Here is a 14,112-nt window from a genome sequence, read left to right on the forward strand (position 1 = left end):
TGATCTCAACTCGCCTATTCATTTCCTCTAGGTATTCACATAGTCTACACTTATTCGTGTTCATTTGCCTTTTGCTTTTTAGAGCAGAGGTGTCCAAAGCGGGGGTCGCGGGGGCCTAAGAAAGCTGAGCCGATGATAGCTTTGATACTGCTCTAAAGGTGGGAAGAGGGGGGGGGGGGGGGGGGGGGGGGGGGTTCACCGGTTGGTGTTCTGGTAATTTAGGGTTCACGTGCCTGAAACTTTTGCGCAACTCTGCTCTTGAGAACACACTGGCATGCTGGCGCCATCTTTAAGGAGGCCCTGGAACTGCATTTCACTTTAGCAATAGTTTTGCAGTATTTGGAGGATCAATTGTACGTATTTTTATGTGAAATCGTCGTTTATAACACAGTCAAACATTTTTCGAGCTAATAGTGAAAGTGACGCAAGTATTCCACGGCTCTCCAATAGATGGCGCCAGTGTGTTATCTCGTCGTAAGAGATCGCAAAATGTTGTAACGTACTCTGTCGTAAGCAGTCGCAAGTGCGTGAACGAGCCTTTAGGGTTTACGGGCCGCTAGGACAAACGTGAATACATCAGGTTTTCCCAAAAGTGTTTTGAGACTCTTGGTATGGAAGACTTTCATCTGCAAGCCGGCATCTGTCACGGCTCCCTTGATCACGTCTTCGGTCACATTCGCCTGGGGAAATTCCACGGTTCCCACGGGATAGCCTTTTGAGCCGCCCATGCCCACCAGGACAAGTAGGCCGCCGGGTTTCGCCAGTGTTGCCACGTTGCAAACCACCTTCCGGAAAGATTCGTGGTCTGCTGCCGCCGATTCCAAGCAGCCGGCGGAAAAAAACGACGTCGTAGGTCTCCCTGTGTTCCTCAGGGAGCACTCCGGGCTCCAGGACGTCGCAGGGCACCACCTTGCGAACGGCGAGACGAGTGCGCTCTAGTATTTCCAGCGCCCCCTTTTTGACGTCGCTGTAACAGCAGAACAAAAATGACCCCATCAGCTTATGTGTAATGTTATCTCTGACAGTAAGTACAAACAGATGGCCCCAGAGAATGTTAAACCACTGGATTTTTTAAGCTGGCATTTGTATTTCAATTTTAATGTCGTCGCATTTCAAATTCAGTCATAGAGCAACTGACGCTGCGAACCGATGGGACCAGTCAAACAACGTCAAAAGCACAATGTCGTTACTGTACATAGTAGTTTTTCTGTACCTCTTTTATAACTGGTTAAACAAACTGGGCGCAGTGAATACCCCGTGACTTGCAATTTTAGTATTTGTGCCCGTGTTTGTTTGTGCTCGAGTCTTCGGCAGTAGTCTGATAATGTGATGACACGAAGTATATATCTTCCACATCTGCTGTCCCGCCTGACCTATAGTCGCCCTATGGGAGACATCGAGCACGGTCTGCATGCACAGCGCGCTGGCGCAGCTGTACACCATCCCAATATTTACTAGTCCTCAGCCCAGCTTGCGATCTCCTCAGCCCAGCCCACGCATGTTCGTCGTTTCGCGAAGCGAACAAATCACGCGCCATACTCACGAAGTCTGGAAATGGAACAGGAAAGGAGCCATTTTTTTGTAAATGGCGCCCATGGTTGTTTTCAAACGAAAATTCGTCGTTATCGCTATGCGTAAACCGACCAGTGGCAATCGGTGCTTATGCTGTATTTGTAATCTTCTTCCTCACAAACGTGTCCGGAACCATTTCGGAAGAAGAAAACAGGGGGGTAGTCTGCTTTTACAATTTAAAAAAATATCAGAGCGGAGATCAGATTTCTAGCGTCTCCCCTTCACGTTCTAGATTTTTTTTTCTTGATCACGCGGTGTGCAGTTTGAAAACTTCAGTCGTTGACAGCTTAAGAACTGCAGGTCGTGGCTTCTCGCGTTCACGCTTATAGCCTCATGGTTCTTTTTTTTACCCTCAGTTCTTATCAACTGATGCCGATATTTCATAGGCTGTGGAGCAATAGGAGGTGATCAGAACTCGCCTCGTCCTGCTCTTCTTAAGCTCTTGGTAACCGCAGTAAATTAGAACCGAATATAATTTCCTGCGGATCAAAGTTGGACAATCGGCGAGAAACTCGGTGAGATCTTTGACCTCCGCGATGGGCCGATTGATCAAACGTCACCGCGGTCAGATATCTCGCCGAGTTTCCCACTGAGTGTCCTACCTGGCCCTTCCAACTTAGCGCACGAGCGTACCTATAGCCCTCCAAGGCAGCAACCTGCTCAGCACGGGCGGTCCAGTCGACGGCATCTTCATCCTTGTTGAGCCACTTGTTGAGTTCGAGCCTGTTGCCTTCGACTAAGTCGCTCAGCACGATGTCGTTGCATCGACCAGAGGCCAAGAGTGAGGGGATAACATTCGGGCCGGTGCCCACGTCCACGAAAGTTGTTCCCTGAACCAGATCTTTGGGAAAAAGACAAGATATTCAGTTGAGGCAACGAAGGAAAGCCGACATCAACATTTTTTATTCGGCAGTTAAAAAAAAGGCTTTCAATTTACAAAGAGGTTATGTCCCGAGCTCGCAGTTCCTGTACGGGCTGCATAGAAAACTCCCACCCTCAAAGTCTGGCAAGTCTGGGAGTTTTTACATGTCACACCAGTAAAGGACGTCTGGCGCACCCCAGCGGAAGACTAAGAATTGAATTCGACCACCTTGGAATATTTTTACGTGCAAGTAAAAATCTGGGTTACACGGTGCTTTCTCCGCAATACGTCTCCGTCAGATTACGGGCATTTCGGCGGAGATTCAAACTGGGGCTCTAAACTCGTCAAACACAAAGTTGGAGCCAAGAGTTCGCGGAGCGCGCCGATTGGACACCAGCGACGAAAGCGCGAAGTCATCATCCTGAGAGTCCAATTGGTGCGCTCCGTAAACTTCGGCCCATACTTTGTATTTGACGAGTTTAGAGCCCCTGATCATCCGTGGGATGGCGCTTTGCTTCGGAGCAACCGAGGCAGCTGCGACTCCCACACTGCATCTGTATATTAACGTAGATTACAGGGAAAATGTTTCCAGTACCTTTCTATTGACACACTTCGGACAATTTAGACAGCAACAGCAAAGAGGCATTCACTGTTGCCGAGAGCTGGGGGCTAAAATATCTGACGAAAACTTGTGGCCCTAGCCTTTGGGCTCGGTTAGAGTTATTTTCTGCAAATTTCAGCTTGGAAGTTATTTTACGCCAATTTTAAAAGACCAAAAGATACGTGAGAGTCTTTGGTCGGATAAAAAGCAATCTCTTTCTTTCAACATAGCTTACCGTAGAAGATTGGTCGCCCGCCCACCATATTCACCAGATGTAAGGTACTTGGTTTCATTTTTTTTCTCGCAATATTTGACACGACGTCGGGCAATTAAAGAGTACAACACTGCGATCTTTATTTGTAGTAATAATTTGTACATGGTTCCCAAGTGTCTCGATTATCGCAGGGGAAAACTGCTTATTTTCGGTATTAGTTATGTCACTAAGACAGAGGACTTATTCTTTTGCGTATGCAAACCGAAATCCTCTTGTATTTCAGACCATACATCAACCCTTATTTCCGCAAAAAGCACATTCCTGCCCCCTCAAATATGTGTGTTTCTGTATGTGCAACATCGTCTATCTATCTCTAAGTGACTGTTTTTCCTTTTCTTTTTTTCCCCCTATTCACCGTATCCTCTGGGAGTCAATACATAATACGGTGAGAAGTTAGGAGTTCGGTGGAAGCTCTTCCCAGAGCTATTTCCACTTATCAGAGCAAACGCTGGAGAAAAGTTCACCTCCTCTCTAGTGTTCGCTTCGCTAAAATGAAAAGAGAGGAGAGTAGCTTCCTCTGAACTCTTAACCTGGCACTGACTATAGAGTCTTGCTTCTCTTGTTTTTAGGGGAAGAAATTCCCGCCTGTGCTCGAACCACCTTTTTTTTTCCCCCTGTGCCATACATGACTGCCCACTTACTCCCGGAACAATCATTAATCTGTGTGCCTGTGTGCGCGTTTGCTTATTTCCGAGCTGGTGTAGAACTCTGTGCTTAGCTGTCAGTTCCAAGAACTGGCGGCTAGGTAAAAAACAGTCAAACAATTAAATGTGTTCATCAATTATGCACTCGTGTGACGTGACGAAAACATAAATCTCACCCAGACAAAATCAATTTTAGCAAATCGCCAATCCCTCTGGGCTGAACTCGGCGATCCGACATTTCGATGGAATAAGCGAAACACTCGTTGGTCGCTAGAATCGGCGCCCTAAACTCAAGTACACAGTTCGTTCGCCCGCTTTGCAGACACAAATACGAGCTAATATATTTGTCCTTCACAATCTGTAGAGCTACACTATTAAATCAAAACTCGGTGTTCAGAGCAGTAAACATAACTTACCCGATTGAAAGATGCTATGTAGTTCTTGTTCAACAAATGTAGCAACTTTCCCAGTTTTTTGACTGAACAGGTCCGCATACAGACGCGCATCAAACTTTTCGTTGTAGGTAGTCCTCACTGCTCCAGATGCAACGCTTGCCATTGTTTCAAAAGCAAAACTCCTGGAAATAATGAATTGTTCGGGGTACAAATATATTATTACCGACGCCACATAGACATCAAGCGGTTTCAATATCAGGAACAACAACTTGCTTTTACTCTTAAGCTGCACGTGTGCCTCTCAGTGACACGTGCGCTGGGTAGGAGATGGAACTATAGGGCGCGCTATATCGAGCTTGTTGTTCACACAGCCCGGTGTCTACTAACAAAGCATAACAAAAAAAAAAATTGAAACTCACACAGACCGTACGTGATAGGCGAAATTCAATATTTTTTTAAGCGTTACAGAATTGTTTGTGTTAAACCTAAAAGGCTCGAGGTACACCTCAGCTCTTCTTATGAATTGTCAATGCTAAAGCATGCCTGTCGTTCCTCCGCTCCCTTATTTCGTCTGCGGTGTACTTGCGTCGACGGCGGAGCTCGCGCTCTCCTCGCTGCGCCAACCTTGGGCGTGGAGCCACTGCCTCACTCGGCGGCGAGACGCTTCGTGTTACCGTCGTGCTGGCGGCGCGGACACGCAGCGCCATGGGGTGGCGGTTGTTGAAACTGACGCGCAGCGGCCAATAGCAGCCTCGTTCCTTTAATCTATGACGCGTGCAATGGGACCGAAGCCAAAATTTATGAGATTTCGGCTTCACCAATAGGAGCGGGGAAACTAGGTGCCGTTTGGCTAAGCTTTTCGCGCGGCTTCAAAGTTGGGAGCCATCACATTGCGGCTTCACTTGGAGAAAGGAGTTTAGGTGCCGTTTGGCGCGCCTTCAAAGCTGATGACGTCGGCTCTTTCCAGGGTACAGTTAATGCTTTCGTATTAAAAATTCGGTTTGTTGTCCCCACAAGTGAAGCAGAGCGCTAGAGGCGTGACTATTCGATCTCCTCCCCAAGACTCCGTTCACCTTTAGACTGAGACTGCAGCCAATGCCACAAGCACGAAAGCTCGAGGTCGCAGCTTCGAAGCACAGAACGAGCACTCGCGCTAAAAATTCACATCCCAAAGCCAGGAGTGCGGGCTAGCTCGCGCCTGTAGCTTTGGCTGTAGTCTTAATTAGCTTAAAGGCCCCTACGCCCAGTTGCGTTTGCGAGCGTTCGAGTGCATTTGACTCCGTTGCGTCGAGAAACGAAAGCAAGTCACGGGCACACATGTGCTTCGAATGAAGCCTGGGGGGCTATGTTGCACGTTTTGGACTCCCAGGAGACTAGGGAGAAGGAAGTGACGTAAGTGTGAATGAACGTATCTTAGCAGCACCACGCAACGCGTCATCAGCGACTCCACCAATCAAGATCCGAAGAGCGTTGTTGACGTCACTTCCTCCTCCCTAGTCTCCTGGGAGTCCAAAACGTGCAACATAGCCCCCCTGGTATCCAACTCAAGGAGTAGTTTTGGCACGCGACATACGAAGCAGGGATGTTCATGTTTCTCGCAGCCGCAACGCAGTCAAAGGCACTCGAACGCTCTCAGACGCCACTGTGCATAGGGGTCTTAAGTGTGAAAAGAGCATACATGTGCGGGGATAAGATGCAGCGGCTATACTCCGTCCATCGATCTTCGTGGCTAGAAGCTTCGCCTTCAGCCCGAGATCGCGGGCTTCCGTAGTGCTTAGGCTGCGCATGCCTGCGCGTTCACACATGTGTTACCAAGGGCAGAAATCTCGCGATGAGGGCGGAATTTCTAGTCTTAGCTTAAGGGCGAACGGAGTATAGTCTCGCGTTTGACTATAGACGCTTTGCAGCAGCTGTTCATGGACGCCGCCATAACTGACCTTCAGTTTTCATTTCCCCTTATTACGTTTACTTCACTTCATTATTACCATAGCAGGCTAGGTCATTGCCATCCTAGATTTTATTCTGTCTTTCTCCCCAGCATTACCTTTGTCGAGGCTCGTCCACACCAATTTCAGTGGCTCGGTATCTCGGTAAAACAAGAGAAGGTCAGCAATGGCGGCTGTATTCTGGCGCGTGTGTAAAGCGTCTATATTTTGTTTCACCTTATAAAGTACCGCAGGAAAGGCTACAAGCGCGAGCTCCTTGCTTCAGAGCATATCTCGACGGCACAAGCTCTCGTGAGTTAAGAGCAGCTCCCAACGCTATGAGCTCGCGCTCCTAGCCTTCTTTGCGGTACAACATAAGGTGAAACGGAGTATAGTTTTGCCTTTTTCCTGCAGTGCTGAGCTCTTGTAAAAATTTCCACGAGTTCTTAAAAAAGCCTCTAACACGCCAAAAAAAAAAGAACTTTTCCTGCAAGGCGTTGAAATGACATGTCAGGACATTACAAAAAAAAAAAAAAAAGAAATTGTGTCACTATAGAGTTGCGTAGTTTTTATATAAAAAATAGAAATACGAGGCCCAATTCAAAGTTCCCGCCAGTGCACTGTGACGTAACAGTGTACCGCAAGGTGTCGGGGCGGTCAGAAGGGAGGCATCGTCCTACGTCACTAAAGGTGGGTTCGCAGGAAGTCACGTGAGTTTCACTCCCCGTGCTCTCCGCGACCGTGCCTAAAACTTTTTTTTTCTTTTTTTTTCTGCTCTTTGTACGAGCGATTGTAGGAAACGAAGTTTTAGTTCCACTAGCTCTTTATCGCTGCACCGTTGGTTAGTTTGCGGGCTGTAAAAGTTGAGGACGAAGAGTCAGTGGATCGACGTGATGGAGGTCAATGATGAAAGCGTTGCGAGTACAAGCCAGTGTACGAGTGCATGCCGTCAGTCCGATGATACAGAGCTATACTGGGCACAAAAAAAGCTATCAAGTTTTGAAAAAAAAAACAAAAAAACTTAGAACGCTCGCGGAAATTAGGATTGCTAACGTACGACACGCGCAATTGCAGTGCTGAAGGTTCGGACACCGAGATCGTCGAATCATCGTATGCTCTCCAGGCTGAAGATGCCCGCCGTCTCTCGGAAATGCATGCAGTGTGATCTCTTCTTCAGTTGCTGAAATACCGGGACAGTCCCTCACACAGCACCTTCTAGGCATTGTAGTTGATCACGTCAATTCACTGACTCCTCTTCTTCTACCTTTACAGCAACATTAAGCGATGAAAAGCAAATAAAAGAAACCTTGTCCGCTTGGATCGCTCGTGGAGGTGCGGAGAATAACAAAAATGTTTAAAAAATATTACACGCGCTCGCGGTAAGCCCGAGGAGGGATACAACTCACGTGACTTCCGGCGATGCCTCCCTTCTGACCGCCCCGACACCTTGCGGTACACTGTTACGTCACAGTGTACTGGCGGGAACTTTGAATTGGGCCTCGTATTTATATTTTTTATAAAAATAACTACGCACCTCTATACTGAAACAATTTTTTTTGTAATGTCCTGACATGCCGTTTCAACGCCTAGCATGAAAAAAAAATTTTCTTTTTGGAAACTCTGTGTAATAGGCCGCTACGACCTATTACACAGAGTTTCCAAAAACTTCTTTGGCGAATGACGGCGAACGAGCGGAAAACATGTCTTTCAGCAAGCAGTCGCCTAGCCTCTGCAACGCTTCACCCGGCAGATTTGCGCAGGCCCAAGATGACCGATTCGGAACTTTCGGTGGTCGCACTCGCGATGCAGCGACCAAGCAGGGCTACGCGATCCAAACAATTTTCATAGCGAACAGTGGCGGCGACCATTAAGTCCCTCGATAACCTTTCTGTCATGAAGCGCTTTCGGCCGACCTTGTGCCAAGAGATTCATTGGACCGCACTTCGAAGAAAGCGCTTACGCAGCCGCTTTATCTAATTTGTGCTTCGTGCTGTACTGACGTCTCGAACGTACAAACCTTAAACAGGATTTTTTTTAAGCTTTACAGATTTGTTTCAAAAGAAACAGTGGAATCTACACTTATATACGGTTTGTGCGAGTGAGTTATAGGCCAGGGGGACACCATGTGGGGTGGCTACTCTTTGCGATAAGTCGGCTAATTAATCCAAATTCGTTATTCAGCTCTTTAATTGGTGAAAATATACATATCGTTTCTGTTAGAAACTTACTGAGCGTCATCAAAAACCACTAAATCAACTCTCTTTAGAACGACTTGAAGCTCGTGAGAAACTCGGGGGCCCACCAAAGTTACCACTTACACAGCAGGCGCAAAGCTAGCAGTGGCGGAACGCGATGATAATCTAATCATGCGCGTTTTGCCACTGCTAGCATTGCGCCTGCTTCACGAGTGGTAACTTTGGTGCGCCCCCGAGTTTCTTATGAGCTTCAAGTGATTGAGAGAGTTGATTTAGTGGTTTTCGATGACGCTCAGTAAGTTTCTAATTGGAACCATATGTCCATTTTCAGAAATTAAAACGTTAATTAAGAAATTTTATTTCATTAGCCGACTTATCGCAAAGATTAGCCACCCTCATAACGTCCCCCTGGCCTTATAACTCACTCGCACAAACCGCGTAAGTGTAGCTTTTATGTTCTTTTTTTAAACAAATCTGTAAAGCTTCAAAAAAGAAAAAAAAAAGACACCCGGTATATTCTTCGCTCCGGATAGTATCTTCCTTAGCCACAAGAAGGCTGCCGTCAGTTTGACACAGATGCCACACACTGAGTCGATGATAGGGATCAGAGCTGCCAAACTGAACATCGGAAGGGGTCTGTTGGCCCGAATATGAAATTGAACGTGATAAATGGACTCACCTGTGATTACAAAAACAAACGATCCCAGTGCTACTGATTCCTCCGCGGAATTCGGTTCGCGGCGCGCTCGATGGCCGAGTTTTGCGCTTGCTGCTGAAACGCCTAATCCACGGCGCGACCGTTTGTTCACTGCGATTCGCAGAAACGTCGTTCACTTCCGCCCGATAGGTATACGTCATGCAGCGCACCGGAAAGTCATGGCGGCGACGCACTATGCACGCTGCTGCTTCGGGCCCTCAAGGCGCCATGTTCTTCCTACAGCTGGCGTACAGCTGCATCACCCGTGTCCCAATGTTTTACTGTTGTTTTGCCGAATCATGTGCGGAGTGAGTACTATGCGCATAAAAATAATGTAATATTCAAAAACTTAATCCGTGTGTTTTGTGTTTCAAGTGTAGCAGACTGGGAGTTTCCTTTTCAAGCGGAAGAACCTATTACTTGTCTCTAGTTTTCTGTCTCTCTGTGTTTGTGTGTGTGTGTTTTTTATGGTTTTTCTGGCTATGGCGGGTGTTCTAGTGTCAGAAATTTTCGCCCGTGAAGGTGTATAAAAACTTGAGTTGTCCGGAAAATGTGTTCCCTTGAAACGAGTAACCATAACCAAACATTAATATTTTTTTTATTTATTTACGAACGAGCAAGTATCAAGACCGTTTGGCGTGTGTCATTTATGGGAACAGCCTCAGGTTAGCGCAGCGCAATGTCTAGAATGTTTCTCTCCAGCCTTGAACCAGTATCGCCGTTCTCGAATGCAGGTCAACCTCTGGTCGTAGAAGCAGTCGCAACAACGTCAACTTTCCTTTGCTTCGCTCGGGTGCGTCTCGTCAGGTTGAAAAGCCGCAGTGACATTGCTCACACATCACACGAAAGACACGGTGTTCTCTGCAGACACGATGACAGAATCGTCTGCTGACAGTTTCGTACGACTAATGAGAAAGTACTACCGGGAAGAAATTATACAATTATACGTCTCGGACACTGACTGCTGACTGTATATTGTATGATATGTAGTAGCAAATGTGGCCGCGGCTATATAAGTGATGCAGGTACGTAGCCAGGGGGGAAGGGGGGGGGGGGGGACATGGGGCCTAGGCCCCCCCCCCCCCCCCCCAGAAATCTTCTATTTTGCTGGGACGTCGTCTCCCCCCTCCTCCTCATACAACATTTTGTCATGGGCACACCCCCCCCCCCCGAAACAAAATCCCGGCTACGTGCCTGAGGTGATTATTACATTTCGTCGGGCATTTTTCATCGAGAACGAACACATATTTTCTAGACTTCTCAGTTTGAAACGAATGCCCTTTACCCTCGATCCTGACGGCGCGCTGCAGCTTTACATCGGGTTAAAAGGCAGCCGCGCCGGATGTGCGCACCTGCACCGTGGTCGCAGTCGGTCACGGTTCTAACGAAAATTACGTGCATCACAGGCTGAAATATACGCGCAAAAAAAAAAAAAAAAAAAGACATACCACTTTACGCAAGCTGCAATAGATCCTTTTTCAAAAGTCCGCGACACCGTCTATCCGCCATTGCTTCGTCGCGTACTCTGAAAACGGGTATAGGACACGAGGGTTGCTTCCGCCGTCGGCGATGACTCCGATCCAGTCACACGCTACATTTCAGGGCAATGGCGACCGCCAGTGTTGTCTGCTGGACTGTTGAAAAAGATATGGTATCGCAGTTAGATGTCCCCGTCATATGAGTGACGCGTTGTTAGAGAAGAAAAAAAAGACGAACAACTGGACGTTACGACACAACGGGGAGTTGTAGCATTGCGTATACGAGCAAACGCAAGCACTTTGCAGTTTGCGTTAGCGTTGCGTGTTCCGCACTGAGCGTGCGCAGAGCCCGAACAAGCTTCTTGCATTGTAGCATATAGCGGCTACGCGCATGCGCAGCGTGGAGCACGTAACCCTAACGCAACCGTGTACACAGTGTTCGCGTTTGATCCCAAACTCTCTAACAGCGAGTTTTAAAATGGCGTACGCAAAGGCTTTGTGGAACCAAACAATTAGCTCCGTCGCCACGCGCCAATCGAAATCGCGAAATGGGCTCGGTGCATGGGCAGTAGAGACGACGCTATTTCTTGGCGTGCTACTAAAAGTCTCAAATCGAATATTAGCAGCTCGTACGCTGCGGAAAGCGGGCCAGCTCAATACGCGTTTCGAACTGGCGGAACGCGCTCTCGATGGCAATTGAGCAAACCTCTACCGTGCGATCTACTAAAAGTTCCTATTATCAAAAGAACACAGTTTGACAAAGATATAGTTTACGATCGCAATACAATCTATACTTTTAAGAAACAGTAGTTTTTTTTCTTGTTTTGCTAATTTCTTCGCGTGGCTTGATTAAAAAAAATAAAAGAAGACACTTAAGACGGCTTACGTGTAGGAAGGCGAAAGCATTCCTAAACGGGCAGCGCGTTCCTACAGGCAGTGCGCCACATCTTCCTTTTGCACACGGCGCTCTGGCAATGACATCACGCCCCCCCCCCCCCCCCCCCCCCCCCCCCCCCCTCCCTGCTCAGGTGCGGCGCTCCCGTCGGCTCCGCGGCTTCCGTGACAATGCATCTGCGTTGCTGTGCTTCTTTGTGTTTCTTTTTTTTTTTTTTCTTTTTGGCGCGTTTGTTTTGACCTTGAGCGGCGTGTGCTTGGTGAGGTATTTTTGTGCCCATCTTTCGGACACAACGCCGACGCCTTTTCGCGTAATGGGGTGCGTTCAGTCGCGCGCGTACCATACAAAAATAGTTTCCAGGCCTTTTTTTTTATTTTGTCTTTGCGTTTCTTTTCTTTTCAAAGTGGTACAATGCTTTCTCCGTGTCCTCGGGAAGATTCGTACACCATGAAACACAAAATAGAGCAGGAAAAGACAAGAATTTAGCCGCCAGCAGTGTTTGAAACTGCGCCTACGCAGGCTGCGCCAATCGAAATCACAGTCCACTCGGTTAGGGTTAGCAGGAACGCCGGTGAGAGTCTAGTTTAAAACCCAGTGACTGGGGTCGAGAACTGTTGGTTGCCCCTGGGGTCGACTGTTTCTTGGAAAGGTTTATAGGGGGCGCACTAGTTCCTATTAAAATGACTGTCATCTGGGTGATCGCCATATAACAGCTGTATACGAGGTTGGGTCCGGAACGCGTGAGCAGACCTAATTTTGTGAACTACGAGCAATATAAGACTCTTACCTCATACTTCCACGTCAGGAAGGTGTAAGTAAGTACCTTCAATCTGAAGCCGATCCTTCAAGAGCTAGGAACCGCGATCTTCACACCGCGGTACCACCATCGCTGAAAATTGCCAAGTTCGTTCGTTCGTTACCCTTTGCCCTTTCCAAAGGAAGTACGTTCTCCGAACCCTTCTCAGGAAGCCGCGCGTACAACCCACGATAAAGGCCGAACCAAGGTCAAGTACGTAGCCAGTCCAAGAAAGGCATCCGGGAGGATGCCTTTCTAAGGCCTTCACTCGCCCTCCTGTGACCTCCTTTTGTTGCGCACTGGTCGGCTCTTTCACGTTGCACACTGAATCTTTTAGCGTTTCCTATCTCCAGTGCAAATGTCGAAAGAGTACATGTTCTCTATGTTTCGCGTCGTCAGTCGGAAGGAGCGTACTGTGGTGACTGAATCCAACATTGCAAAACACGCCTGCATACATTGCAAGTTCTAGCAGATTTCAGTTCCGTCACATATGTTCGCAATATTGGCTGACCAATGAAAGTGTAAGCCCGTATTTGATTTTATGTGATAGATGTCGTAACAAGCTGGCCTAGCAAGATTTCCTCGCATGCAGAACCCCTGCCGCAAAAGCCCCGCGTTATGAGCCCCGCGTTTCGAAAAACCCGCATTCCACAAACCTATTGCTAAATTACCCAAGCATGGAGGAGGATGCAGGGATCGGTGTTCTACTCAGCACACGCGTACGCCTTCCCCTTACGGAAAATGCGAAGTTAATAGCCAAAATAAAACGCTGCCGAACTCGCGTGGGGGATGCCATTTGTTCTAGGTATCTGCTTTAGAAACATCACTACTGCTAAGGCCAGCACGTGTGGCGCGTGGAACACCAATCCCTGCATTCTCCTTGTTGCTTGGGTAATATAGCAATAGGTCTGTTACCCCGGCTGTGTTCCAAATCTTACCCAAATGAACCCGAATTACTCCGGCGGGTCGTGTCACGTGACAACACAAATTGAAGAACGCTGAACGCGGGTAGGTTTTGGAACGCCAAGGTACAAAACTCTTACCCTGGAGTAAGATTGAGTAAATTTTGGAACAGGGCCCCCGTCCCGTATACCCCCGAGCCAAAAGCCCCGTCCTCACTGCCCCCATCCCACCCTCTTTGAGCTTCGATCAGCATTGCTTTATGCGTTAAATTAATCCGTTGAGGGTTTACAAGGAGCCTTCTAACTTAAAACAAAAAGTAAAAGGTTAACTTAAACTGCAGAAAAATTTAGAGTGACGAACAAGTGGCCAGTTGCATAAATTTGCAACCAGCGATGAACTCTGCTGTTATAGAGGTCTACAAAGACGTTGATTTATAGACTTTATCTACCTAGATGGAAACAAATATTTTTAGAACGACGTAAAAAGAATGGAACCGGTGTTTGGTTCTGTATACGTAATAAGAATGATAGAACCCACTTCGTCGGAACTGTGATTTCGCGCGTGCTACAGAGTTGACGAAAGCTTTGGTTCAATGTTTATTCATAAAAACTAACTTTAAATGTTTTGCCAGTGACTAATATTTTCTGTTTGTTCTGACTTCTAACGTCACAAGACGTGAATGTGTATTGGCGACGTGAGCGATCAAAAGCGTCGCTGTGGTCGACCTGCCACGATTGGCCGAATGCTGACTATCAAATTTGGGGGTTTTACGTGCCAAACCAAAGACGGGCATCTGGCACGCCCCAGCGGAGGACTGAGGATTAATTTGGACCGCCTGGGGATCTTTTGACGTGCGACCGAAAGCTCGGTTACAC

The 14,112-nt window shown here is 47.6% G+C and overlaps 1 pseudogene; it reads right to left on the minus strand.

The window, feature by feature from the left end:
* Nucleotides 1–539: 539 nt before the first annotated feature.
* On the minus strand, nt 540–4,511 carry LOC115308391 (annotated as a pseudogene).
* Between the last annotated feature and the right edge of the window lie 9,601 nt (nt 4,512–14,112).

This window comes from Ixodes scapularis, unplaced genomic scaffold (assembly GCF_016920785.2).
Source record: "Ixodes scapularis isolate PalLabHiFi unplaced genomic scaffold, ASM1692078v2 PGA_scaffold3__209_contigs__length_174095766, whole genome shotgun sequence".
Lineage (NCBI taxonomy): Eukaryota > Metazoa > Arthropoda > Arachnida > Ixodida > Ixodidae > Ixodes > Ixodes scapularis.